Source organism: Erinaceus europaeus, chromosome 20 (genome assembly GCF_950295315.1).
Source record: "Erinaceus europaeus chromosome 20, mEriEur2.1, whole genome shotgun sequence".
NCBI lineage: Eukaryota > Metazoa > Chordata > Mammalia > Eulipotyphla > Erinaceidae > Erinaceus > Erinaceus europaeus.
The window spans coordinates 50,238,029-50,265,708 of record NC_080181.1 but is presented as its reverse complement, the minus strand read 5'-3'; the positions used below and the strand labels follow the sequence as shown (position 1 = coordinate 50,265,708).

The window sequence follows — 27,680 nt, the reverse complement described above, 5'->3', positions numbered from 1 at the left end:
CGCCCTTCCCAGTGAGCTATCTTTTGATCCTATAAACAGGATCACTTATAACAGTTAATAAATAAATATTATATAGATCATAGTTATAAATGAAAATAAAGGCAGTAAGAAAATCACCACACCTATAGACATCTAATCTTTAAGGGAGCCCAAAGTATTAAATGGAGAAAATCAATAATAGTTGCTAAATAGTAGAGACGCACAAACATCACAGATACTTTTTTTGTTGCAGAAGTGTCTAATTTATAAAGTTAAAGAACGTCGGGTGCTAGTTCAGCGGGTTAACCGCAGGTGGCGCAAAGCACAAGGACTGGCATAAGGATCCCGGTTTGAGCCCCCGGCTCTCTACCTCCAGGGGAGTCACTTCACAGGCGGTGAAGCAGGTCTGCAGGTGTCTATCTTTCTCTCCTCCTCTGTCTTCTCCTCCTCTTTGCATTTCTCTCTGTCCTATCCAACAATAATGACATCAGTAACAACAACAGTAATAACTACAATAAAATGAAAAAAAAGACTAAAAAAATAAAGTTAAAGAACATTTTTACTGTTTATAGTGGAAAATTCTATATAAACTGTCTATCAAAATCTAGATTTTATTCTGAACCATTGGCAGAAACTCCATGGTAGATTCAGCACCTGGGGAGGAATAATCAGCCCTATAGGTGTTAAAATTGAAATTCCAAGCCTGTAAGTGCTTTATTTATTCTTTTTTTTCTTTAATCACCCAAACTTCACTACTCTGGGTCACCATTTTCAAATACTATGAAAAGAGAGGAGGGCAGAGGGAGAAAGGAGAAAATACCATAGTTTCCCTCAGTGCAATTGGGGGCTGGGCTCAAACCTAGTTCCTGTGTATGAGAAAGCAGGCCCAGGACCCTACCCCGGTGAGCTGTGTCGCAGGCTCATATTTCATAGGGACAGAAACTACATTATGTTTGACTTGGGTCAAATCTCAACCCTATGGCATCCAGTGTGGTGGGAGACAGGATTGTATATCCCCCACAGCTGAATGACAGGTGTGGGTGCTACTTCACTGGACATTGCAGAACTAGTCTTCTCCTAGCGTTTGCCCTTCTTCCGTAGCCAGTCAACAGCATCAGGTTGAGCCTGATGTAAAGTTTCGAGAACCTTCTTTGAATCTGGAGAGGTGGCAGTCGTTGACTATGTGGGTCATAGTCTGTCTGTAGCCGCAGGGGCAGTTCGGGTCGTCTCTGGCTCCCCAGCGATGGAACATAGCGGCGCACCGGCCATGGCCTGTTCCGTAGCGATTGAGGAGGGCCCGATCATAACGTGCTAGGTCAAAGCCGGGTTGACGCTTGCAGGGGTCTGTGATGAGGTGTTTGTTCTTTACCTCAGCTGACTGACAACTCTGTTTCCAAGAGTCTGGAACAGAGAAGTTCAGTGTAGGCGTAGGGGACCAGATTGGATGACGAGACGTCAAGTGTTGGACAGGGTGGGCGAAGATATCCGCGTATATTGGCAGGTCTGGTCGAGCGCAGACGTGGGAAATGAACTTAGATGATGCTGCATCCCGACGAATATCTGGCGGGGCGATGTTGCTAAGAACTGGCAGCCATGGAACCAGGGTGGAACGGATGGTTCCAGAAATTATCCTCATGGAGGAATATAATTTGGAATCGACCAAGTGGACATGGGGGCTATGGAACCATACTGGGGCACAGTATTCTGCAGTGGAATAGCAGAATACCAGAGATGATGATCGTAGTGTGGAAGCGCTCGCGCCCCATGAGGAGCTGGCCAGTCTTGCAATGATGTTATTCCTCACGCCCACCTTTGCTGCAGTTTTTATGAGATGTTCGTGAAATGACAGAGTGCGATCAAGAGTAACGCCAAGATAGACTGGCTGGGCTTCATGCCGGATTCTCGTATCGTCAAGCTGCACATTAAGCTCATGCGAGGCCGAGGCATGGTGTAGATGGAAAACAGATGATACCTTTTTTGCAGTGCTAGGGATTAGTCGCCATTTTTTACAGTAATCAGATATTAGAGACATGTCTTTCGTGAGTGTTTCCTTGAGGATGTCAAACTTGGATGCCTGAGTTGCACAGCAGATGTCATCGGCGTAGATGAACTTCCTTGAAGAAGTTTCTGGAAGGTCATTGATGTAAATATTAAATAGCGTAGGAGCCAGAACAGAGCCCTGGGGGAGGCCACTTGAGACAAGTCTCCATCTGCTAGACTTGTTAGCCAGATGCACCCGGAATCTTTTCTTTTGGAGAAGAAACGATAATAGTGTTGGCCACCCATGGAGGCAGGCATCTTGAGATCTTGACTAGGAGACCACGGTGCCCGACCGTGTCATAGGCTGCTGTGAGATCAACAAAGACAGTACCCGTCTTTAAATTCTTCTGGAATCCATTTTCAATGTAAGTTGAGAGGGCCAGGACTTGTTCGCAGGTAGATCTTCCTGGGCGGAAACCAGCTTGGGCGGGTGATAGGAATTTCTCTGTAAGATGAGAAATACGTGACAGAAGCAGCCTCTCAAGGAGTTTGTAACACACGGAGAGGAGAGAAATTGGTCTATAGCTGGCGGCCAGTGTTGGGTCTTTCTTTGGTTTCAAAACTGCTATTATCTTCGCACGATGCCAAATTTTGGGCATAGATTCGGATTCCAAGATGTGGGACAGGAATGTAGTGAGCCACTTCTTTGCAGCGGGGCCCAAGTTAAGAATGAGTTCTGGGGTGATGTTATCATAGCCAGCAGCCGTTCCCAGTTTAACCCTCTTCAAAGCGTCTTCCAGTTCAGACAGTGTAAAGGGAGAGAGTTTTGGAGATGGACAAGATAAACGGAAGTGGGATGACCACTCATGGGAAATTTCTCTTTTCCAGACTGGGTCGATCTTAGCACGTCCAACTTGAGTTAGGTGACTGGCCACTGAGTTTGGAGATACGGGAGGATGGGAGACGGGAGAGGGTTGGCTACCGGCACCCAGACTATGAAGAAGCTTCCAGGCCTTCCTACTTGAGTGGGTGAAGTTCAGACTTTCTGTGAGTTGTTGCCAGCGGGCTTGGCGTGCTGCATCCAGGGAGGCAATGAGATGGTCGGCCACATCTGGGTCGCCCACATCTGGGTCGCCCGGCTCATCATACTGCTTTAGTAGTTGCTCGCATTCAGCATCAAGACAAGGCGTATAGTTAGCACGTCTCCCATGAGGAATAGCTTGGGAAGCTGCTTTGAAGATGGCTTAGCGGAAGCGCCTGTAGGAATCTTCAGAGGGGATAGAGTTAATTGGAGTTGCAGGAATAGATTTGTTGGTAAGATCACTGAACAGACGCAGAACTAGTGAAAATATCCACCAGAATCAGTGCTTCTGCTGCCTGTCCCATTTCTGCAGTCTTGGGATTTGTGTCAGTATGATATTTGAGTTGGCCCAGGTCAAGCATTAAACACTGCGATTACTATTGCTAGGGGACATCTGGAAAGATCATCTTTACATCTCTCTCCCCAAGCTCCCCCATTTTCAGTGTGGAACTTTCCTCTGCTGACACTTTCGGATGTAACATTACTAACCAAGGCAGTGGTGAGGTGACTTTCCCCTGAGCCTCTAAGTTCCTTCTGTCACCCACTATTATGTGTCAGTTTAATTAGTTTAACCCTTGGAGGGCAACCTCTAGTTTTTGACTTCTCAGATCATACTCCTCCACACACACATTTTTAAAATTCACTGCCGCCATGACTGTCAGTAATTATTATGCTCATTTTTCAGAGGGCCACACTCCTGTGGGCATTTAGCAATGGTTCAGTTTTATCCCTGGAGTGGTTTAGTAGGGAGGGCACATCTGACTTAATGCTGATGTTGGAGTTCTGCTGAAAGGAGTCCATTCTTAGGGGAAGTCTGTGGATGTCCAGGAAAGCCTGTAAACGGAATAGGAGCTATAAGCACAACACTGAAAGCAAAGCAGATAAGAGGTTTCAAACTTTTCTCCCCCCATCCCCACAGCTTTCCTGTATCTCAGTTGCACAGCATGCTATGAAAACCAGGGCACTACTTATCTCATCACCCAAGGCTCTTCCTCTTCATGACCTCCTACCGCCTTTGCTAGCTACAAGTCAGATCACTTTTTCTGAATCTGCTTTATTTATCTGTTCATCTAGATCCGGCATATAAGTGAGATCATACAGCACTTGAGTTTCTCTGACCGTTTGATTGCCTTTGGCAATGCCTTCAAGGTCCATCTGTGTCATGGCAAATGGGTGCGAGTCTTCTTGTGCTCATTTACTGGTGGGCTCTTAGGTTGTCCTCATGCCTTGGCCATTGTTAATAAAGATGATACACATATACAGAGATATTTTCTAATTAGTGTTTCTGTTGTTAAATAAAACCGTAGGTTTTAAGTGAATTTATTATTGAAGAATTAAATTAGGGTCATGAGCCTGAAAACTTGGGCTCTGATAGAGGCGCTCTGAAGATTGGATTCAGAGTGAAACTTGAATGCTTTGTGTGTCTTTGAGGAGAGGCTACAGTAATGTTTTAGGAGTTTTACAGAGCAGAGTTATTCAGACAGCATGTCTCCTATCCTGCTGTTATGTATACGCTGAGGCAAATTAACAAGGTCATTTTCTCTTATCTGCCTTGTTAACCTGCTCTAGGAGTGGGCAGTAGGCATCATGAACCTGCTGTATTTTGTGTGCTGGTGGCGAAGAATGTCACATCTCAGGTCATGGTGCCCCTGTTTCTTCATAGTCAGGAGGCTCAGGGAGTGGCTTCTTCAGAGAGCCAGAGCTGCTGCATTCTGACTCTCACATGCCCGTGAAGAGGGGCTTTAATGATTTTGTCAATACAGGTCTTTTATAAGTTTGCTCTAACACCATTAAAAAGAGCCATCCCCTGGCCACTGCTGTGCAGAGATGAAACAGTGCAGACACATACCCTGCCTGGGGTTAAGTTAGCAGCAACTGAGACTTGTGCTGTTTCTCCAAGTTTCCCTTTGGAATTTCTATAGTCTATATAGTTAAGTGGAAAAAAAGTTTACATATTTGTTATATCGTGTGTGTCCCTGTGTGTGCGTGTGTGTTGCCAAAATTATTGTCGGGACTCCGCCTGCATGATCCTGCTGTTTTCCACTCACACCAAACCTTTTTTTTTTTTAATAAAAATTGAGAAATAGAGAAAAAAAAAGGAAAAAAATGGAGAAAAATGGAAAAAAAATTGCTTCATGCTGCTCATGAAGCATCCCCCTTTGCAGGTGTTTCAAGGTTCAAACCTGGGTCCTTGCATGTGTAAACTGCTCTACTGGCTGAGCTGTCTCTTGGCCCCTGACTTGCTATCTTCACTGTACTGTGGAATTTCTGTACAAAATAGTGTATAGCTTTTTATTTTCCTGTATCACCGCAGTGATAGAGAACACAAATTGTAACATCTATGCAGTTATGCATAGATGAGAGTATTTGCATTTCATTTTTTTTACATTTTTCTTACTGTTGCATGCAATATAACTTAGATATTCTTCAAATGAGATAATTCAGAGTCACAGATATTCTTCAAATGAGATAATTCAGAGTCACATTAGATAACATTTCTTCAGGGAGGCCAGGCAGTAGCGCACTGGGTTAAGTGCACAATGCAGGATAACATTTCTTCTAGAGGCAGCAGCAGGCCAGCCTTGTAGTAGTTGTTATAAACACGGTAACTCAGTGTCACCCTGTTCTTTCTCACCCTGGTTATTGCCTTCCTCAGTTTTCCTCCTTGATTGTCAAACTGCTCAGTGTCATTACTTAGAAGAAAATAGAGATCATTGCATACAATTCAGTTACTTACCCCATGAGAAAACCAGGCCACTATGAAGTTCTTTTCTATTGTCAAACTTCATTAAGTTTATGCCACTGGTTGTCTCAAATTAGGCTTATAGAGAGAGGTGCTTTGCATAATTGTCACTTACAGATTGCATTAAACTGACCTAATTTAGCTATGTTGTTTAGAGACATGATATAATATATATTTATCCCCAGATATTAGATAGTAAATTTATAGCAATTACTAGAAGTGGGAAGGCAGGCAAAAAATCTCAGAAGTAAGTGATGTATCTGTTTTATCTAGCAGCCTAAACACTTTCAGATTTGCCTAGGTATTTAACAAAAAGTAATTGAGCACCTATTTTTTCCCCAAGAGTATGTTTGACATGGAGACTACTAAGATGCATGAGCCTGGAAGAGAAGCAGAGATTCAGAAAAATCTGCACAACCCTATGAGGGAGTTGGTGCTGTGGGGAGGAACCCAGGCAGGTGAGAGGAGAAGTCAGAAGGAATCAGCAGAGAAGAGCATGCCCAGTGGCTTAAGAGGTTAAGTCAGAATATTGGGGAGAAACCTTGCAAAAGTTGGGATATCATTGTGCTGCTGTGGTTCAGGCTGCTCTGATCTTTCCTTGTAGATGCACCGTAAGAATAGGTGTACAGAGGCCAGGCAGTGGTACTCTCCAGAGTGCACATATTACCATGGGCAAGGACCTGGGTCCAAGCCCCTGCTCTCTACCTGCAGGGGAAGCTTCGTAAACAGTGAAGCAGTGCTGCCAGTGTCTCTCCCTTTCTATCTCACTCTTCCTCTCGATTTCTCTGTGCTATCAAATAAATGAATCAATAATCTGAAAAAAACAAAACAACAAAACAGAGTAAGTCATACAAGAAATGACACTGAGTTAGGAAGCCTCCATACCTGGCTTGCAAGCACATAGTTGTAGGCTCCATTATCTTAGAAAACTCTTGACCTTTTGGCCTCAGTGATTGGAAAGTGGGAATGATAACCTGATTTGTTTCTTAAATGGTAGGGCTAAATGTCATGAAATGTAAGCTGTTGCTGGCCAGGGTAATATCCTCAGTGTTTATCTACCCTTAGTAAAAATAGAAGCTTCCCAAATGAACCCTCCATCTGAGGGAAGGAATATGATTCCCCATGTAACTCCAATTTTTATTTTCATAGCTGTTTAGTTTCTCTTTACTAGAATTTTGAAAATAAGTTATTCAGAGATGCATTTTCCTTTCTTGTTCTTGAGATGTCCTTTTTATGTCCTTTTTTAATCTATTGGGGAGATGTGTGTATTAATGATATAAAGTTTACTTGTTGATGCATGGGTACAATTTCACATCCTTCTTTTCCATTTTATAAAATCATGACAGAGACAAAAACAGGGTGAGGGGGTAGAGAGAGAGAAACACCTACAGCTTGCACCACTGCTCATGAAGCTCCCAACCCCCCGCAGGTGGGGACAAGGGGCTTAAACTGGGTGTCCTTGTGCATGATAACATGTCCAACTGCCCAGCTTCACGGGGGGGGGGGGCACTTCGCAAGTGGTGAAGCAGGTCTGCAGGTGTCTGTCTTCCTCTCTCCCTTTCTATCTCTCTGCTCTCTTTCAGTTTTACTGTTTTAGCCAGTAAAATTGAAAAAGTGGCCTCTAGGAGCAGTGGGTTCATAGTACTGGTGCCAAGCCCCAGTGATAACCCTGGAAAAGAAATTTAGTAAGAAATCCAAATGGCCAAGTCTAGAAAAAATAACTTTCCTTTAAACTGCATGTACCCAAACATCAGGTTTTATAACTTTTAAATTTTTTTTAAAAAAACATATATCATTTTTTGAGAGATGGAGAGATGGAGAGAGAGAGAGAGAGACACCAGAGCACTGCTCAGCTTTGGTTTATGGTAGTGTGGGGGATTGAACCTGGGATTTAAGAGCCTCAGGCATGAGTCTGTTTGCATAACCATTATGCTGTTTCCCTCGCCCAGGTCTTATGACTTTTAAGTAGTGAATTAAAACAAGTGTGAGAAATTGTAGCTGGTTATGGAGTTACTGAGACTGAGTCTCCTACCAAGGCTTTGAATATTTTTTGCTCCCTCCCCCAAGCTCAGCCCCTTACTCCCCTTCTAACTGAACAAGTGGCTGTTGCTCTGCTTTCCCTTTCATATTTGTGAATACTCTCAGGTCTGGGAAATCAGATTGTCTCATTTAAATTTAATTTGAATTTCTGTTTGAAGAATCAACCTGAGACATCAAAGGGAACCCAGAAAAGGGGGGAAAAAGCACTACAAAATAAATGATCAAATGACTTCTGAAAACATTGCACTCTTACATCCAGCAATATAGGATCAAAACTCTAATTTCTTTTATTGTTAAAATTAAAGAGACTTGCAAGAAACTGTCATGTAAGTCTGACATCGCATTTAACCAACAAACAAATTGCTATAACCTGGCAGGTTATAACCATCAATGTATGCATCCTATTTCTAATTCATATGTATTAGAATCTCTCAGTCACTAAGCTTCAACTATATTTCACATTAGTTTTCTACAAGTCATGAAAATATTATTTAGAGTGCAGGTCACAGATGCCTAATTCACAATCTGGGAATAATTAAATTGCCAGTTTATCTATGCAGAACAGACTGAGTTTTGTGTTGAAATGTGGCCTTTGAGAACCTCTCAGACAAGAATGTTACCTTAATTATTTTTGCATTTAAGTTTTTGAAGATCTGAAGCCTTTCTCCCTGTTCTCATATATTTAAAGGTAAACACTAGAAGGTCCACCAGCATAGTGAGTAGCATTTACCGCTGTTCTCTGGCAGGTGCTTGGGGAAACACTAGGGAAAAGGGACATGCAGTCTGCATGCACTCAGGGGCTCAAACTGACTCTGCTAGAGGAAGTCCTCAGAGCATGTTATAGGGGAATTTGTGATCATAGTTGTCCCATCAAGAATTGGATGACGGGAGTCAGGCATTAGCACAGTGGGTTAAGCGCACATGGCGCACAGTGCAAGGACCAGTGTAATGATCCCGGTTCGAGCCCCTGGCTTCCCACCTGCAGGGGAGTCGCTTCACAGGCAGTGAAGCAGGTCTGCAGGTGTCTCTCTTTATCTTGCCCTCTCTCTCCATTTCTTTCTGTCCTATCCAACAACAATGACACTAATAACTACAACAAGGGCAACAAAAGGGGATAAATAAATAAATATTAAAAAAAGAATTGGATGGCAGCTGGCTAGATAGCTCACTTGGGATGGTGCCTGTTTTGGTACTGCATGACCTAGGTTGGAGCTGTCTTTCCCTTTCACTGTGACTCCATCCTTCTTTCTTTCTGAAAATGCTGGCCTAGAGTTAGAAAGACTTGGTGATGGGGGAAGAGGCAAGCAAGTGACCAAAAGCTGGAAAGAATGACGTTTTGGTTTATGACAAATCAAAGTCCAAATGAGTGGGTAAGAATTCATGGGTTGCCTCATGAGATAAGATAGATAGAAGCCAGGCTCATGGTTCAGAGAAAAGATGTTCCTCATTCCTTCTGGGGCTAGTGGGGTTGAGTTGCTTGTTTTCTGTTGGTCATATAGGATTGGGTTGAACTAATTAATATCAAACATTAATTTTTTTAAAATCATGGAAAAGGAAAGGAACTTGACATTCTAGGGTAGCATACCATTCCTTCCAGGTATCTGGGCTGGCTGTTTTTATATTTTCGAAAATCTGGGGGTTGGGCAGTAGCGCAGCGGATTAAGAGCACACGGTGCAAAGCGCAAGGACAGGCGTAATGATCCTAGTTTGAGCCCCTGGCTCCCTGACTGCAGGGGGGCTGCTTCACAGGTGGTGAAGCAGGTCTGCAGGTGTCTATCTTTCTCTCCCCCTCTGTCTTCCCTTCCTCTCTCATTTTTCTCTGTCCTATCCAACAACAATGACATCAATAACAACAATAATAATAACCATAACAATTATAGACTTTTAAGCCTGGAGCACAGACATCCCAGGTTCAATCCCTGAAAACCATAAACCAGAGCTGTTCAAAACTAGAAATGTAAATAAATAGACAAATGCCCATTTTAAAAAGAGAGAGAGCACCAGCTGATGAACCTTTTCCAGCTCAAATCCATCTCTCCTTTCTGTTCACAATAAAAGGAGAGGGCCATCACAAGGATAACTGAGTTAGTCTGTTTGCTACAATTGCAGCCATGCCCGCATGGTTTGGTTTTCAGAATAGCTAGAGGACGATGAGGATAGGGAGCATCACCCTGGCATAATCAGTGCCAATGGTCAAACTTGGGGCCTTCTGCTTATAAGTCCTGTGCTGTATCTACCATTGTGGCAGCTCCCCTGCTATGGACGGATGTTTCTGCACTTCAGAGAAGGCAGCAGTGTCCCAGTGGATGCCGGAGTGGGGAGTATCAGCTGTCCTCAGACCAGTCTCCAAGGCCCTCCAGCCAGGATCATTCCTCCTCAGAAGCCTCTCCACAGCCTCCTGCTGCCCAGGGCTGGTCCCCGCAGGGCCCCCCCATCAAGGGCTAGTCTGGTTCTCTTTTCAATATGCCCAGTAATAGGTTTTTCTTCCATATCCCTTAGAATTTCTTTTTTCTCTTTCTGTGTTTTGAACTTACAGTGCAGATTTAGGGAGGGGGCAGCTATTTTAGTTGAGCATCCAAGTAATACAGAAATGCCTGCCAACCCTGATTCTGTAGACTCTGAGATTGTTCTGGAATTAGAGAAGTATCTAGCCAAAAGGGGTGATGGCAGCCCTGGGAGTGGGGGCCAGAGAATAGCAGGCAGTTTTCTCATTATGATCTTGCTTATCTCTGATGCTTCTTCCCACAGGGTTTCAAGACTTCTCTGTAGCTGAAGTACCTTTTCTTTCTGAAGAGTAAGAGTAATGGAGTATTTCTCTAACTGAAAAGCAGAAATTGTGGTTTATCAAAATCTACTGAATACTATATATTCAGTCAGCACAGCTTTCAGCTCTGTGTCTCTGTCCACTTGACCGTGGCCTCTGATAAGACCCTTATCAGTCACCTTCTCCAGCTTCTGCCAAAGCTTTTATTTTTCCCCCTAAAAAATAATCATGCCCTGTCATTTCCTTGCTAAAATATCCCCGTGACCATCCTTTGCTATCTTGCCACCCCAATATCCCTCCTGCTCTTATCCAGTTTAACTAGGTAGTTGCCTTCCACATTTGCTTGGTCATCCTTCTCTGATAGTATTTTCCCTTTTATTCTTTCGCTTCTTTTGCACTCTTCCTGTTTCCCCTGGCCAGCATGCCACCAGGTTTTTTTTTGTTTGTTTGTTTTTTAATTTTTTGCCTCCAGGGTTATTGCTGGGGCTCAGTGCCTGCACTACAAATCCACTGCTCCTGGAGGCTGTTCTTTGACCTTTTGTTGCCCTTGTTTTAGTTGAGGTTATTATTGTTGTTATGTCATTGTTGTTGGACAGGACAGAGAAGTTGAGAGAGGAGGGGAAGACAGAGGGAGAGAGAAAGATAGACACCTGCAGACCCGCTTCACTAGTCACAAAGCGCCCCCCCCCCGCAGGTGGGGAGCCGGGGGCTTGAACCCGGATCCTTAGGCCTGTCATTGTGCTTAATGCCATGTGCGCTTAACCCGCTGCGCTACCATCTGACCCCCGCCATCAGGATTTTACTTTCAATTTCTGGACAAAATTTCACTTATTCTACTCTTTTATCAGAATATTTGCTAAACAGATTATAAAGTTATTTCCTAAGACTTACACACTGGCATACAATTTTAAAGAGAGTATAATCATATTAAATGAGCAGTAAGGGATGTAAGCGACCTGCCCTTTGAAGAATTGCAAGTAAAGGAGGGAAGGAATACATAAGTGCATCTATAGAATTGCTTCCTGATGACGTACAGTCTTGCTAAACAAGTAATGGCACAGCACCCTTTTCTTTAGATGCAAAAAATGAAAGGACAAGCCCAAAGGGATAAATAAGGCAAAAATCCTAAATTCAATGAGAATATTGAAGAACTTCAATAAGTCACACCATTAGAATAAAATTAATTTTGATTTTATTGTATCACTATTGGCTCTGTTTACTTGTATGCAATTATGTTAAATGAACTCTTTAAGCGACAGAATGCTAACTGTAGAGTGGGTAGACACATCAAAGTGTTGTGGTGCTGATGTGCCAAATAGCTAGCTAATATGGTAATACACTACAGAATATTTTGAACTATTAAAACATTGAATTTTATAGAAAAAAGTAGTCTAAACTATGGGATATTATTTCAACAAAGGAGTTTGATAAGGAAATTTTGAACAGCCAAGCATTGTAGTAATGAGCTACTATCTAGGATAAGAAGGTCAACCACTTAGAACAATATTGGAATAGAGGCAGAAACAATATTGGAATGGAGGGGTGCAGTGAGAATGAGAGGTCAGAGAGGGGGCCAAGATAAAGGAGCATCAGGGAAAGGGGAAGGGGCTGGGATGCGGGTAGAGTAGTAACAGAGCAAACGAGAAGACAACATAGAGGCAGAGAGAGAGAGGAAAAAGAGAACTACCAATTTTAATTGTACTTTAAGATCAGCTCACTGAATATAAGTTGGGCACTTGCATAGATTCACTACATCTTTGGGCTCACTAATAATATATAATAGAGAACTATCCATGTTTTAGTCAGTTGAATCTTAAAAAATTTGAATTCATAGTCTTCTTACTACTTGGCCCTGTACACATTTTCGTAGAGACAAGCAGAGCTGAACTATATTCCCTAGCCAAAATACATCAACTCTGCCTATAAACAGTGATAGTTCTAGAAATAATTCAAGATCAGTTAAGTCTAGGCCATTAATAGCATGCTCACTGTGCCTTGCACATGTTTTAGATGTTTAAAAAACATACTAACGTTGTCAAATGTGATCAGAACCAATGTAGAAGAAATCTAGAGAGGATATAACTAGTAGAGTGATGAATGAAGTTGAAAGTGTGGCAGAGACGTGTACTTGGAAGCAATTATTCAATGGACATAGGACCAATATTCAAAATAAATAATCATTTTTATTTGGTAGGACAGAGAAATTGAGAGGAGAAAGGAAGATAGAGAAGTAGAGAGAAAGAAAACCCTGCAGTCCTGATTCACATCTCATGAAGGCCTGGTTGAGGACCTGGGTCTTAGCTCATGTGAGCACATTCTACAGCAAATGAAGGTTAATTCTGTAAACCAATGAGATTAATGGGACAAAGTAATAGATATGACCACTGCCTGGCCATGGATCATCCCGTCTAGGACAAGAGTCTGCATGCTGGCAGGGGGATACCATCATGCCTTTGGCTTTGCATGGCTAAGGGTTGGAAGGGGGGGGGGGGTCAGCTGTAGGAAAGAGAGGAAAGAGGAGAGAGGCCCGGCTCCTGAGGCTTTTGTGAAGGGCATCTCACCACTGCACCATTGGCTGCTTTGTTTTTGTAGGTCTGATATTACTCTGCCTGCCTGCTTTCGGGGATCTGTTTGCCTCATAACTGCCCGGTGTTCCCTCACAGCTGTGTGGCTGTTTTCAGTGACAAGCACTGAGAACTTCCTTGGTCTCTGAGAGTTTACCCTTTCTCTACACTACCCTTTATGCCCTCCCCTAGTTGGAGGGGTTGGCTTATGATGAACTCTAGATAAAAATGCAGTGTGTGGCTGAATGAATGAATGTTCATAAATGTTTCGAATAGACAGAAACAAATATTCTGTGTGTTGTTGACCTAAGCCACCCATGTCTTCTCAGTGGGAACCCTCAAGACTCCTTTTGTGCCAGGGAGATAGTGTTTGGTAGCATGCGAGACTTGTGTGCAAGGTTCCAGCTTCTGTCTGGGCACTGCCAATAGGCAGAGCTGTGCGATGCTCTGGTTGAAACAATAAAAACGCTTTGTAGGAAACTGAGGAAGTAATTTAACAAGCTAAAGCAGAAGACTAGCATGTCTGAGGTCCTGCGTTCAATCCCTGCATTCAGTCTCTTGAGCAGTGCTTGGTCATATATTCTCCTCTTATACGCACACAAACACACATGTACACACAACAAATAAATATTTGAAAAGAAAGAATTTGTCTTGCATGAGACTTTTGTTTGGGAAATGCAAATCTGAGAACCAGCTAGTTTTGTATGCTCTTAGAATTCCATGCATAGAGGATGTGTTTTCATCTTATTTCTGGACCTTTTGGCTCCATCCTGGCTCAGGAAGGAGAGAGCCACTGGAACCTTCAGTGTTCAGCCAAGGCCGTTTCTGTTTCTTGGTTTCGGTGGGAGGGAGCTATAGCCCCTTGCAGCTCAGAAGGCAGCCGCGCTGGCAACCAGGAAGAGTTAGCAGGCGGGCTGGGGGGGGGGGGGGGGGAGTGTGCATGCAGGCCAGTGTGCGCTAACAGGAGCACTAATATGATGTATTAAATGTCAGCCGGCGTGGCTGGGTGTGTGGATCTCTCTGGTGGCACTGCCTGTTTATGCTTATTCAGCCCTTTGAATAATTTAACACATTTCATCCTCTAAATGACTCTCTGCAATTTGATGGGGCTTCTGGCAGTTTACTTGAAATGCTCAGTGTTAGGTCAACATCGGGTCCCAGCTTCTGCTAAATAGAAGTACTCTGCCTACTTAGGAAAACATAATTAGTTTTCTCCCTGGATCTCCTGGAGGCTGGAGTGGGGTGGAAGGGAAGGTGGTGGGGAGCCAAAAGGTAGACACAGCTGGTGTTCATGCCTTGTCAGCTGGGGAAAATGCTAGGGTGCCAAGGGTTAAACATTGAATGGGGCAGGAAGCAGGCCTTCAGGAGAAGGGAAACTTGAAGGGCAAGGAAAACAGTTTGAGGTGCTTTGCAAATGGGTGTGTATGATAAATGACCCACATTTAGTCAATACTGATGGTGGCTGAGTCTTCCTTTGGATTCAATCCTTACGTAAAACCGAGCCTGGACATTGTCAAGTGGGGCATGGTGAGCCACTGCCTCCTGGAGGTCTTCCTGACACCCCTCTGGCCTCAGTTTACCTGTGGAGGCAGCAGTGATGGTGGGAGTTGCATCCAAGTTTTGGTCTCCCCCCCCCCTTCTCTGAAACCTCAATTTCTGCACCTCTGGACAATTAAACCAAGCTCTGAGCTGGAGGCACACTGCTTTCTTTCAGTGTCCTGAGAAGGCAAATTCAGAAAATAATCTTTCCCTTCACCCTTCCCTCCCTCTCAGTATAGCCAGGATAGGAAGGGCACAGACTTTTGTCAGCAGTATGTGTTTTCCATTAAGACTAAATCTTACCTTTGCTGATGCACCTGCTCCAGTGAAATCCCGAGTCTTCCACTGACCTGGCTGGCCAACAAGACTACAGAATGATGATGTAAGAGGCCAGGGGCTCAGCTCTTTGTTAGGAGCCAGCAGAACTCTGATTGACTGTCGACTCTGGGTTTGAACTCCTCCACTGTGCTCTGGATATGCTGAAAAATCTTCTTGGGGATTTGAAGTCTTACACAGCCTGAGATTCCAGAGTGAATTGTTTGCTTATCACTCCTTTTACCCACCTTTGAAATAGTCTGAGCCTGCACAGTAACCTTGGGTCAAAACTATTTGGGGTGGTGGAAACTCATGATAAACACATGCTTTTGAAGGTTAGAATGTCATCAGTTTAAGGACATCAGATTAACCTTTTTATTGAGAAAAATTAAAAAGCTCTCCAAAGTACTCAGAGGACCAGATGCGCTTGCAAGTGTGTCACTACCTGCATGCAAGCATTAGCCCCAGACGTGCACTGGAGCACAAAAATGTAGCGAGGTGTGCTCACTCAGTTACACAGACATGCACATAGAAGCTGGCTAAGAAATTAGTGATTTTGAATAATTATCAGATGAAAAACTGTCTATAATCCTTCACTACAAAAACAAAAGAAAAAAACCATCTATTTTTAAAAAATGTACAGGTTATTTATTTATACAAGGTATTTATTTATACAGGTTACTTCTTGCAAGGTAGGTAAGGATTATATTTTCTCAGAAATAGCCACTTCATCTGTCATTTCAAATATTTATTGAATGTTGTCAGAATATAAAAAAGCACATTTTTTTTTACTGATGTCATCACTTTGTCTTCCAACAGTGTATGTTAAAACTTCCCTCTTTTTGACCCAAGAGCTGTGTTGGATGTATTATATTCATTTATTCTGTTCTTTTAGTTTAGAATGACTGTCATCATCTTTGCCCCTCCTTAAAAATACACTAGAAAAATTATCTTAATTTTAATATTCATCTGGGTGTTTTCTTCAAAAAGAGCCCTTTAAAATCCCCACCCAATCTCCATGAGTTTTCACCAAACTGTTGTGTATAGTGGGCATGTGGTAACTGGTTTTGCTAGCTGCCTGTGCTCCCAGAAGCCCCAGCCCTCTACTAGAGCTGGAGAGCTGGAGCCATGACTGAGTTGAGTTTCCCCATGTGGGTGGGTCCTAAGTCGCAGTGGTGCTGTACTCAGTAAGGAATCAACAAGTTGAAAGATGTGTAATATCCACAAAGGGTTCTGGCATACCAGCCTGGGTGGGTGGTTCATTAGGCAAGAATTTTTTTGTAGGGGAGACTCAGCACCTGGCCCTCAATACCCAGAAAGTGTATGAGTCCAAAGCCATGACCCCACTTTGAATACACAAGTACCTTAGGCTTGTAGCAGCTGGCTATCAGGTATTAGTGTTCTTAACTTCCAGATGATTCTCTGAAAGACTGTTTTCCACCAAGGGTCAAGTTGTCCACTCACACAGATGAGCAGCTTTTATATCCTTTGCCTGTGAACAATAGATTTTCCATGTGAGAAGAAAGGAGAAATCCAATTTGCTGTCAATTTTGACTCAGTGGGAAGCAGCAGCCCACAACCTCTATTATCTTTCCTGCAGTTTGCTGGTGACTGTTGCTAGGTGATGCCTTCCCCACCAGCACCAGGCATCTAATGGGAGTGTTCGGAGACTAGGTTTCATTGTATAATTAGCCCTCAATTTGCTCCAGAATCACATATCTGCCTTCAGGTGAGAGAAAAATGTTTTCAGGCCAATTCCTAGGAGTGGTTATGGTAGGAGCAAGCAGCAATTATATGAAAGTAGAAGGAACCTCTTGCTAGTGACTAGATCCTGGGGTATCACCTTTAATATCAACTTGAGCAGTCAGTGGGCAGCAGGTATTTCTCTCTCTCTCTCTCTCTCTCTCTCTCTCTACCTCTCTATACCCGTCCCTCCTCTCAACTTTTCTCTATCCTATAAAGTTAAAAAAAAAAAAGTGAAAATAATGACCTCTGAGAGCTGTGGATTCATTGTATGGGGACCAAGCCCAGTGATAACCCTGGTAGCAATAAAAAGTCTGTGCTGGAGCTCATCTTCTAGCCCATATGTAGGTCACAATGAGCTTGGGACATAATGGATCCCAACAACAGAATCACAGGCACCATGTCATTTCTTGAATCTTTCCTCTGCTCTGAGGCAATGTGTGTTGTTTGGATGCTTACCTTATATAACCTAAAAGGGGAAAAAAGAGCTCATAGGATAAAGATATCTGGTCATAGATTTCATTTTCCAGGAATGAGGAAGCTTATAAAGTTGAACCTGGTGCAGTCCCTGGATCTGAGGAGTGCTTTAGGGGTCAGCTGCAGGCACAGTCCCATTATTAACACTGAGCCTTCCTCACAGTAAATCACCCACCACCCGCATGAGCCCTGTGGGGCACCCTGTCCCCTCACCCTGACTTCACCTGGCTCAGAAATTCTATGTAAATACTGTTTGCGAGGAGAATCCGGTCACTGTAAGTTATCAAGGCAGCAGAACATTATTTTGTTGTTTCACTAACAACAACAACACTCACAAGTCTGTAAATCTACCACTATTTATACCATCAAAGATGGCAGAGAGTATCAGCAAATCTCTTTTTTTTTTTTTTTTCCTCCTCCAGGGTTATTGCTGGGCTCGGTGCCTGCACCATGAATCCACCGCTCCTGGAGGCCATTTTTCCCCCCTTTTGTTGCCCTTGTTGTAGCTTCGTTGTGGTTATTATTATTGCCCTTTTCGACGCAATTCGTTGTTGGATAGGACAGAGAGAAATGGAGAGAGGAGGGGAAGACAGAGAGGGGGAGAGAAAGACAGACACCTGCAGACCTGCTTCACCGCCTGTGAAGCGACTCCCCTGCAGGTGGGGAGCCGGGGGCTCGAACCGGGATCCATACGCCGGTCCCTGCGCTTTGCGCCACATGTGCTTAACCCACTGTGCCACCGCCCGACCCCCTCAGCAAATCTCTTCTAACTGATGCTAAGTTCAAGAGTTTTATCTGGTGTGCTTGGATGGAAGGTGTGTTCTTCCCCCCCCTTTTGTCTTTTATTCTTTTTATTTTTGGAGGGGGCTTCCCAGAGGACATGGGAGAGGCAAGCCTACAAGGTCAGAAGAAGGAAACCACAGTCTGGGTGGAGGAACTGCCTGTTACACTTTTATGCCTCAGCGTCCCTGCTGGTAAATGGGACACTCACAGTTTTTGGAGTTTCCACCAGGAGGGTCCTGCCACTGGAGACTGATCCAGAGGCCTCCTTCCCAGAGAGGCTGGGCTTGCCTGCCTTGTCTAGTCCTAGGTGCTACAACACAAGGCTGCTTTGCAACTCCTACATTCAACATTTCTTAAAATTTTTTTAAATCTTTATTTTGAATAGACACAAAAATTGTGAGAGGAGGGAGATATAGTGTAGGAGAGAGACAGAGAGACACCTGCAGACCTGCTTCACCACTCATGAAGCTTTTCCCCCTGCAGGTGGGGATCAGGGACTTGAACCCAGATCCTTATGCATTGTAATGTGTGCACTTAACTAGGTGTACCACCGCCTGGCCCCTTCTTCCTTTTTTTTTTTTTTTAATTCAAGAAAGGATTAATTAACAAAACCATAGGGTAGGAGGGGTACAACTCCACACAATTCCCACCACCCATTCTCCATATCCCACCCACCCTCCCCTGATAGCTTTCCCATTCTCTATCCCTCTGGGAGCATGGACCCAGGGTCATTGTGGGTTGCAGAAGGTGGAAGGTCTGGCTTCTGTAATTGCTTCCCCACTGAACATGGGCGTTGACTGGTCGGTCCATACTCCCAGTCTGCCTCTCTCTTTCCCTAGTAGGGTGGGTCTCTGGGGAAGCGGAGCTTCAGGACACATTGGTGGGGTCTTCAGTCCAGAGAAGCCTGGCCAGCATCCTGATGACATCTGGAACCTGGTGACTGAAAAGAGAGTTAACATACAAAGCCAAACAAATTGTTGAGCAATCATGGACCCAAAGCTTGGAATAGTGGAGAGGAAGTGTTAGGGGGATTCTTTTTCTTTTTTTTAACCAATAATAATAATAATAATAATAATCACTTAATAATTAGCTCTGGCTGATGCTGGTGTGGGGGATTGAACCTGGGACTTTGAAGCCTCAGAGGCATGAGAGTCCTTTGTATAACTGTTACGCTATTTACTCTCCACCCGATAACATTTTCTGTGCTGTCTCTTTTCTCTTCTCTCAACCTGAGGGGTTGAACCTGGCACTGTGGGCTCCAGAAGGAGCATCTTTGCATCACCACTATGCTGCCTCCCCTGCCCTCTTCTCCCTTTGTTGTTCTTTGACTGTAAGAGTTTCTCACTCTGTGAAAAGAAAATGCTTTTACCTACTTAACTTCATCTCTATTAAGCTGGGGAAAGAGCCCAGGCCTTGCACATGTGCAATACTATTATTTGGCCTCCCTGTCCCAACCTAAACTTTTCTCAGAAATATGTAATCAATGTTGGGGTTCCCATCAAAGATACTGAAATGATACTGAGTTGAGGGGATGAGGCCGGCATTGAAAGCAGGAAAGGTTGATTCTCTTTGGGAGCATAGCAGGGCAGTGGTTATGACCTGAGAATTTCCAAATACCAGATCCCACTGCGTACACTTTGCTAAGCATCATGTAAAAGTCCTCCCTTGTCCACAGAACTTTATGCAAGATCTCATTACACCACTGAAAAAGATGCCAGCAACACAAAAAGCCACCCCATTAGCTGGCATTCATAATTAGTCCTACTGTTAATCAACACATCTTAATATGTATTGAAAAACAGCATTTCATAAATATCAAACGTTCTGCTGCCTCTATTCAGCCTGTGCTGGGTGAATAGAGAAATGTAAGTGATCTGTAAAATGGATGCTATTTTAAAGCCAGTAACAGCAAGTTGGAATGCGGTTTATTTTGTTAGAAAATCCCAAATAAATCAATCCTTTTTCTTCATTATCCCACTGTTAAATGTGACTAGGCGCCCGCCTCTGGCACATGATGTAAAGAGTTTTAAAACCTCAAGCAAATATTGACAAATATTTCAAGAACTAAGTCTACAGAATCCTCGTCGAATCATGCACGCTTCATTAATTTAAATCCAAACCAATGGCTCCATTAGATCCCCACTTACAGAGGTACAGAAATACTGCAGCATTGAAATGGACATTTTTCATAGCCAGAGGACAGCTGTTAGAGCTTTAATTCATTAAAATACTTCCCTATAATCCAATAACATGAACCATGTTCTTGGTCATGTGTATTCCAAGGAGCTGCAAGCTTTTGGCATTCCATGAACACGGTGTTTGTCCTTGAGGTTAACCACACAAGATGCAAACTCTAAGGAGGCTTAAGAGCCTCTACACAGCCCACCCGTCTAGCACAGCAGCACACAGGGAGACGAGTTCTCGTTTTTGGCATTCTTCAGGAGTAAGACAAATCGCAAACAGTACTTGTCACATTGATGACTTAGAAATGGTGAGATTGGAGAAAGATGCAGGACTGAGTTAGGATCCCATGGCATCGTGGTGTCTTTTTGCCTTGGAGAAATTACAAACAGCAAGAGTGAAGGTCAAGCAGTCAGGAATCCTTGTGGGTATAGCTGATTCTTCAACAGCCTGGGAAGGCTCTGAACCAGGCGAACTGCTTTTGTTTTCTCTACACATTTGTTTAGGGCTGCAGAACTAACTCTCCAGGTAGCGTGTTTTGCCTTGCCATGGACGTGGCCCAGGTTTGACTACATCAGAGGAGCAGGGCACTGCTCAGCTCTGGCTTGCTGTGATTCTAGGAGTCTAACACAGCAGCTCTGGGGCCTCAGGGGTGCAAGTCCTGTGCTCTGACACTGAGCTGCCTCAGCTTGTCTTTGCTGTTCTTAGCGGGACACAGATTACTATTACTGGCGTGTGGTTTATTATTTCAGGCTTCTTCTTTGTCATTGGTATTCTGCTCAAATAAGGATAATTCTATCTTTTGACTCTGCATACAACTTTAGCAGAAAATTCATATAATTCACTATAATTAGACATCTTTTTATTGACAAGATTGTGAGATAAGACAGGGTATAATTCCATACACTCCCCACCACCGGAGTTCCATATCCCATTCCCTCCATTGGAAGGTTTCCTATTGTTTATCCCTCTGTGAGTATGGATCATTATGGGGTACAGAAGGTTCAGGAGGTCTGGCTTCTGTAATTGCTTCTCTGCTGGACATGGATGTTGACAAGTGGATGTGTATATATCCTCAGCCTGTTTCTGTCTTTCCCTAGAGGGGTAGGGCACTGGGGAGATGGGGTTGTCTGCCAGAAACCATGTTTATACAGTATTTCCAGTCTTTGTTCTCACCTAGTCTATCAAAGGGCCTTTGCTTTCTTACTAGCATTCCCTTCCATGTATGTTATTTCATCTTTCAGTATTATTGCATTGTGTCTTTGCACTAATTCTGTGTAAATTCCTCAAGCCCCCATCTTCCTCTATTATCTGCTCTTAAGTCTTCCATGCTGTCTTGCATTGTTGATTTATAAATATTCTATTTGGTTCCTTTCCGGACATGCATATACTCTTAAGAGGGTAAATTGTGTTTCCTAGACTGCAGGAATATTTTCTCACACTGGGTATTTCCTTCCCTAGGTCTCTTAGTGGAACAGGTTTTCTTGACAAAATACTGGGATTCAGACAGCATATTAATCCAACAAGAGGTATAGCCCTTAAGTGACGAACTCCATAGTTTTTGATTCCATCTCCCTATTTCCTGCACCCATTTATCATGATTTTTCCTAGGGGTTGGACCTTGTGTTTCTCTCACTTCCCCATCCTGACCCTACCCTGGAAGTAGATGGTAACCACTGTGTCTGTTTCTGTGAATTTACCTATTATGGACATTTCATATATATGGAATCATAGATAATACAGTCTGGTGATTGGCTTCTTTCCATCAGTAGACTGAATATTCATCTATTTATTAATTATCTTTATAGGATAGATACAGCTAGAAATTGAGAGGGAATGGGGAGATAAGAGGGAGAAAGGGAGCCACCTACAGCTCTGCTTCATGACTTGTGAAGCCTCCCCCCACCCCAGGTAGAGACTAGGGGCTCAAACCTAGATCCTTGTGCATTGTAAAATGTGTGCTCAACCAGCTGCACCACCATCAGGCCCCAGGATCCATCTGTTTATAGCAGCATGTACTCTGGTGTCTGTCTCTCTCTGGTGGGGATGAAATATTTTTAATAATAATGCCTAAGTAGAGAAACATGTCACATGTGTGGAGAGGGAGACTGCCATTGGTAACAAAACAGAATGCTTTTGTTTTGTTTTTAATTTTTGTAGTTATTGATGTTGTCATTGTTGGATAGGATGGAGAGAAAGACACCTGCAGACCTGCTTCACTGCCTGTGAAGCATCTCCCCTGCAGGTAGGGAGCCAGGGGCTCAAACCGGGATCCTTATGCCAGTCCTTGCGCTTTGCGCCTTGTGCACTTAACCCTCCGTCTTCCTAATTTTTAATTTTAATTTTTCTAATTTTTTATTTATAAAATGGAAATATTGATAAGACTATAGCATAGGAGGGGTACAATTCCCACCACCAGAATTCCAAATCCCATCCCCTGCCCTGATAGTTTCCCTATTCTTATCCCTCTGGGAGTATGGACCCAGGGTCATTTTGGGATGCAGAAGGTGGGAGGTCTGGCTTCTGTAATTGTTTCCCTGCTGAACATGGCCGTTGGCAGATCGATCCACACTCCCAGCCTGTTTCTTTCACTAGTGGGGTTGTCTGTTTGGCATCATGGTAGCATCTGGAACCTTGTGGCTGATAAAGAGTTAAGATAGAAAACAGAGCAAATTGTTGACTAATGACGAACCTAAAGGCAAGAATATTGTGGATGAAGATTTGGGGTCTCCGTTTTGGAAAAAGCTAGTAGGACTGTTTTAGCTGTCCAGCCTGACAGCTAACATGCAGGTGGACCCAGGTTACTGTCTAGGCAGATGGTGTCATAGTTGGAAAAAGGACTAGAAAACTGGGTCAGGGAAGAAAGTAGCTCCCAAATATGGGGAAAGTATATAGATATTAACTGTAAACCCCATTGATTTGATCTGAGGCCCATATTCAGCACAGGAGCCTATGAAACCTTTGCATCTCTGTAGGTCTGAGCTCACATTCTGTGGTCATGGCTAGGAACATTCCAGGCCCCTTCTTCCTCCGGTAGTAAGTAGGTGGAGTATGTTGTCCAACCTCCTTTCAGAGAATGGAATATTCAAGGGCAAGGTCCTATAGGGGCCCACAGAAAGGGTCCATTAAATTGTTCCTGATAGACATGACCAGTGACAGTAGAGAGAGGGATTTGTTAGAGGTCTAGGCCCATCGTGTCTAAGGGAACCCCAGGACTCAGACTAGGGCCCCAGGCGGCCTGGTAGTGACTAAAGAGTCATCATTAAAGTATGCCAGTCTCTTGCCCTTATTCAGCTTTTGCAGTCCTTGCTTTGACAAGGCTAGCTGTTTCTCCTGCCTGCTCATTTTCATTATTTGTTATAGGTTGTGACTTTTTTTTCTTTTTCTTTTTTAAACTTTATTTAAGAAAGGATTAATTAACAAAACCATAGGGTAGGAGGGGTACAACTCCACACAATTCCCACCACCCAATCTCCATAACCCACCCCTTCCCCTGATAGCTTTCCCATTCTCTATCTCTCTGGGTGCATGGACCCAGGGTCAAGGTTGTGACTTCTTATAGGAAAACTGCCTGCGATTCTGGGGGTGCATGAGAAGAGGGGCAAGGGGAAGGGTGTGAGGTAACCAGTATAATCACTATAAAGGAATTATCTACCACCCCTAGCAAGAAAGGTGCCCTCTGACTCCTAGCCAATGGTTTGCTTGATAGCGCTGACCTGTTGATTTTATCCAAGTTAACTTTATTCCAGTCCTAATTTCCATCTCCCTGGTTGGTGGTTGGATGTTTAGTGCCTGCCACTCTCAGAAGTCCTTCTCAACCAATGTGCGGTAGGAGGGCCAAGTGTCCAGCATCTTCTGTCATGTCACATGAGGGATGTTCACTCATCATCTGTGACCCTACAGCCTTAATGATCTTTTCAGGCTCACTTGTCATTGTCACTTGTTGCTTAGACAGAAACCCCTTGGTGAGAATGAGGCACACAGGGCCTTGGCTCTAGGCATATCCAGAAGCAGCATGTAGGGTCCTACATTCTAGATCCTTCAGGCCTTGCTTTAAGTCTCCAGCTTGGGAGAGACTCCTTAGTAATTCAGCTCTTTTCCTCCCTTTCCCTGGAGGGAGGGAGAGGGGGGAGAGAGAGAGGTGTACACAAACACGTACCTCTTTATCAGATCCTGTTAGAATGTGCTCTGTGCTTTTAGACTGTAGGAAAGAAAATGTAGGGATATTTTGCTCCATCTCCACCTCAGTTTAGACAAGAAAAACCAGAGTTGCTGACCTACTGGAATGAATCCAACAAAGGAGAAAATTATAGGCTACACAAGTTCCTTTTTAATATATATATATATGATAGAGACAGCCAGAAATCAAGAAGGAAGGGGGGATAGAAAAAGAGAGACAGAGACACCAGCAGCCCTGCTTCACCACTTGTAAAGCTTTCCCCCTGTAGGTGGGGACTGGAGGTTTGAACCCAGGTCCTTGAACACTGACTGTAACGTGTGTTCAGCCAGATGCGTGTCCTCCCGGCCTCGCAAAAGCAATGCCCACATGCTTCCCAGTGCTTCAGCTCCTTCCCTCCACAGTTTACAACACCAGACATTTTGAGTGTCCTACACAGAGGGGCCTCAGCCTCCAGCTGCTCTGGGCAGCTAGTTAGTAACAGTCACTCTAACTTGAGGGAGATGTGAAAGGTTCAGGGCCTCAGCTACCTGGCTTCTCAGTTTGCTTTCTTAAACACACTCACATGGTCTTCTGAGCAGAAGGGTGACTGAAATTAATTTTTCTTAGTGCTCTGAGTCCCCTATAAAAAGGAAACTTGTGAATGTCAAGGAATCTGTGTCGCTTGTCTTCTTCTGAGCTGAAGAGAAGTTACCCCAGGTAAAGTTTCTGGGTTCACTGAGTTTGCAAGGGGGAAAATATGGTCTGTGATGGTGACAGTGACGTTTCTAAAGCTCTGTGCATGGCAGAACTTGCCACCTTCTCTCCACATTCACTTGTGTGATTATAGACAGTCTCAAAAACCTGAGATTCAGTTTTTAAAATAAAAAAGCAAAGAATTGCCTCATCTTGGTTACAGTCTGCATGCTGTGTAAATCCAACCGATTCTATGTAAAAATCCAGACAGACACCATTTCAAGTCCCTTCTGGGGTTTTTGATGGAAGCTGTTTAGAGAAACTGTCCAAAGGAAGGTCTTTACATTTACTGGGCAAAGAATTCTGATTTTCTTCAACATTCTGCCACAGTGCAGAGCATACTGAGTAGTCTTAGCTGCCACCTCTTCTGTTTGTGTCAAGTTGATGTCTCCAGAATGAAAGGTCTTTGCTGAGAGTAGAAGTTTTACTGGACATTTCTACCTAGAGTGACTAAGGCATCTCAGGGCAATAAACCAGACTTCTCTCCTCCCCTCACTGTTGATGTCACTGGGGCTTCATCACTCCAAGCTGACTTTAATTTCCAGACAGAAACAGAAAAGTAGAGGGAGGAAAGGAAAGACTACAAAAGCTTCACCCATCCAGTACTGTGAAGCCTGGCTGTGCACATGGCAGCACAGGTACAGTGTCCAGGCCAGCCACACACATCTCCACCTTTCATTTCCTTCAGGTGAATTCATGAAGCACCATCTTTCTGTTTTCTCCAAGAAGAAAATTAATAGCAAACGTCTATTCTAGCTTTTTTTTTTTCATAAAGCTTGTGTCTATCTCAGTCTTCCACATTTTGCTTGACTGGTGATATTGGGAGTTATAAAACACACACATACTAAAACAAGTTCCACAAAATGATAATCTCTGCTTTGCACAGTGTACACTAACAATTTACTATTCTCTTCTATCTGGTTTCCTTACCTTTTAAAAATGCCTGTTGTGTGCCACTAAATTGATTTCACAATCTGCTAATGGGTTGCAACCTGCAGTTTGAAAATTATTGCTTAATGGAACCGCAGAACAAGAGCTACAAAGGAAGTGCATGTGAAGCCTTGTCTAGAATGTGCTCTGCTTGCAAGACCTTAGATTAGTGCTAACTGAACTTTAAATAGTGTTTATTTTTTATTAAGATAACATTAGTTTACAAGACTGCATGCGTGTTGGGGGTGTCATTTATTTCATGCCATCTTAAAATGCATGCAGCCATCCCATGCTGCCTAAGTGCCACACTGTGCCTACACCATAGTCCACAAGGCCTCAGCCCTCACTTTCATTTACATTATTAGGCTGCAGACACTGGGAGTGATCTCCACACTCCATGTTCAGATGCTACACATATTTATTTCCATGCTGTTTTTTTCTTTTTAATTTTTATTATCTTTATCAAATATAGTCAGAAATTGAGAGGGAAGTGGGGAGAAAGAGAGAGTGCACGCAAAGCTTTCCCCTTGCAGGTGGGGACCAGAGGCTCAAACCTGGCCTTGCACACTGTAACATGTGCACTTAGCCAGAGGTACCACCACCTGGCCCCCATGTTGTTTTTCTCCAGGAGATTCTATCATTAGTTAAATAAGTTGTGGCACCCTTTTCTAAGTCCCTGTGACATTGCCCTCCATCTAAACAGCACTAAAAAGAAGGTATCAGTAAGATTGGAGGTTTTAACTAGCTCCAGCTGAGTAGTAAAATAGGATACTGAATGCCTTAGCTCTTCCCTCCTCCTAAATACTCCGTATATTAAGAGCACTAACTGTTCAAGTTTTGCTTCATCTAAAGATGAGTTAGGACCAGCTGAAAGCCATTGCTATGATTGGCAGCCTCCTTAGAGACATTAAAGCCTCCTCGTAACATTACCTGCTCAATTAATTAGTCTTCTGCTAGTGGACCATGCACACAGTGAACAACAAAAATAACAGAAAAGAGGAAACAGCAATACAGTAGCCAGCTGATAATATCAGCTTTATTACCATATTACACAGAATTGATAGCATTGGCTTGCATAGTCATTCAACAAACACTGACATCTGAAGCTTTTCAGTCTAAGTCTAATGTGCTTGGAGGACAAGAGTTCTGGCAGATTTTCACAGAAAATTTCACTATGCCACACTAAATACCACAAAAATTTAGGTGCACTTACATACCTTAAAAATATACAAACCAGGGTTTGCATAAGGATCCGGTTCGGGCCCCCGGCTCCCTACCTCCAGGGGGGTCGCTTCACAAGTGGTGAAGCAGGTCTACAGGTGTCTATCTTTCTCTACCTCTCTGTCTTCCCCTCTTTTTATTTCTCTGTCCTCTCCAACAACAAGGGCAATAAAATGGAGAAAATGGCTTCCAAGAGCAATGGGTTTGTAGTTCTGACATCAAGGCCTGTGATAACCCTGGCAGCAGAAAAAGAAAAAGAAATGCAAATTCACTTTCTTAACTCTTTTCCTTTTTGAACATGACTCAGCCACAGATTATGTCATCCTGATGGTCTTACAACTGAAAAATCTCATATATTCATAAATGAATTATGTATCAGAGAAGTCATGATGCATTTTTTTATACAAAAATGTGTCATGAACAACTCA

General features: G+C 43.5%; 1 long non-coding RNA gene across 1 annotated transcript; it reads right to left on the bottom strand.

The window, feature by feature from the left end:
- LOC132534931 (uncharacterized) lies at nucleotides 1-27,303 on the bottom strand. Its single transcript, XR_009546691.1, has 5 exons — nucleotides 27,249-27,303; nucleotides 16,370-16,497; nucleotides 14,994-15,207; nucleotides 3,284-3,874; nucleotides 1-1,030 (listed from the first exon to the last, which is right to left on the bottom strand). It is a non-coding gene; the product is annotated as an uncharacterized LOC132534931 (long non-coding RNA).
- Between the last annotated feature and the right edge of the window lie 377 nt (nucleotides 27,304-27,680).